General features: G+C 35.4%; 1 pseudogene; it reads left to right on the top strand.

The window, feature by feature from the left end:
• The first annotated feature begins 1,393 nt into the window (after positions 1–1,393).
• Positions 1,394–1,741, top strand: LOC143671162 (large ribosomal subunit protein eL30 pseudogene; annotated as a pseudogene).
• Positions 1,742–2,237: the final 496 nt, after the last annotated feature.

Raw genomic sequence — 2,237 nt, 5'->3', positions numbered from 1 at the left:
TGGGGTATACAATAGCTCAAACTGACACATGATGGGTTTGTGTATTTTTAAAAACAAAACTCTGAGTTTAAAGAATGAGAAATCTCCATAGAACATGAAAACCAAATTCGGTTCTACCTTCAGGCAGCTGTTTTCATCTTTTATATATTTTTATTTGCTCCTCCAGTTTAGATGGAAAATGTATTCCTGTTGGTGATGATCCATGGGTAGGATTGGTCCAATCCAAGAAGACCACTTAATAAAACCCTCATTGATATGGAAAATATCCATACTAGTCTTCATCCCTCTTGTTCACCTAGCCCAATAGACTCTACTTTTGACTGTTATTTTATTACCTAAAAGAGGGGAAATAGCTCACGTCCTTAAACTTTATTATTAATTAGCCTTTTTAAAGGGTTAGAGAATTTAATGGTATTTCATGAACTCTGGTTCATAAAGGTTTTTAAACTGTGCCCTTTTAAAGTCTAGATATAACCAATGAAGGGGCTATATATAGTTTTAAACGGTCCATTTCCCAAGTTATAACTTTTCAAATATAATATTTGAAAACTAGAGGAAATTTTTAAAATAATTCATTTGATATGTAATCTGTGCACTGCTGGCGCCACTGTTTCCATGAATAGGTGTTGTATTGTAGCTTTAGCAGTGAGAAACAATCTCAGGAAACAATTTACTTCTAAAATTTGGGAGACTTTCTAAAAGGAAGCTTGCTATATGAAAATGCAAATTTATTTGGGGGAGTTAGGAGGTGATCAATGACATAAATGAATCTTTCCTTAAAAAGAGTAACCTCGGGTTTTTTTGGTTTTTTTTTTTTTTAGTAGGATACTTCTCTAGTGTAGTTCAAATTTGGTAGGAATAAACTTCTTTTCCAAACCTGGCCACTAGCTGGCTTGCCTTGGAAAAGCCTCTTCATCTCTCTTGGCTACAACTGTCTCTTTGGCAAAATAAAGATCACAGTGTCTTAGATTAGTTGCTTTTAGCACTTAATGATGTGTAGAAAAGTGGCTAACACAGTGCCTCACATGTAACAGGTACTTGGGAATATTTCCAATTCTATCGCAAACAGGTTTGCTTCTTCTCCATCCTGTAATTTATTTCATAGATTCTTGCATTCTTGTTGTTCTTTTAGGTCTACTAATGATATTTATGGTGAGAAGAAAGAAAACTCCACTTATGCATTTTGGTGAAAGTATTTTTAATGATGCATTTAATAATATTTTATGAATTAAGTTTTTAAAATGTCATCTTCAAATGTAGTACTTTCAAATGACTAGATATAATTTACTTTTGATTGGGAATTTGTAGCCATTAAGATTCATCTCTACAGGCTTCTTTTTTTTATTTCTCACCTGCTTTTGGTTGAGAACCAGCCTGTACCTAAGCAAGGAACATGGTGGCCGCAAAGAAGACAAAAACGTCGCTGGAGTTGATCAACTCTAGGCTCCAACTCGTTATGAAAAGTGGAAAGTACGTGCTGGGATACAAGCAGATGCTGAAGATAATCAGGCAAGGCAAAGCGAGACTAGTCATCCTCGCCAACAACTGCTCAGCTTTTAGGAAATCCGAAATAGAGTACTATGTCATGTTGGCCAAAACTAGTGTCCATCACTACAGGGGCAATACTATTGAATTGGGCACAGCGTGTGGAAAATACTACAGAATATGCACACTGGCTATCATTGATTCAGGTGATTCTGGTGTCATTAGAAGCATGCCAGAACAGACTGGTGAAAAGTAAATCATATAAAAATTTTCTTTAATGAAACCAGACAGAGCTTGTTTGTTTGTTTTTTAGGTTCATCTCTTCGTCTCTACAGGATTAGTCACACCCCTATATGTGTTCCCTTGTCCTTAACACATTCTATTACAGATTGCTTATATAAACTTTCTGGACTAGACATTAAATACCTCAAGGGCAGGGACAATATTCTTTCATCTTGCTCAGTATATAGCATCTACTAGGTTCTTAATAAATGTGTGCTGAATTAACCTTGATTACACCACTTAGCCTATAATGGAAATTCCTGTTATCTTATTTTTCTATTATCATTTTTCTTTTCATTTTAAATCTTCTCCCAAGGCAATTGCTCGACTCCCAGCTGTCATTACTGGCTGTCAGGTGACAGTTCTTACATTTCTATCTCAAGTTCAGACTTTTTCTTTTGTGTTCAGAATGAGCATGTCCACTTGCATTTCAAAAGTGGTTTGAACTGAACATGTCCTCAATTGAACTC

Source organism: Tamandua tetradactyla, chromosome X, assembly GCF_023851605.1.
Source record: "Tamandua tetradactyla isolate mTamTet1 chromosome X, mTamTet1.pri, whole genome shotgun sequence".
Taxonomy (NCBI): Eukaryota; Metazoa; Chordata; class Mammalia; order Pilosa; family Myrmecophagidae; genus Tamandua; species Tamandua tetradactyla.
This window is presented reverse-complemented; position numbering and strand designations above follow the sequence as displayed.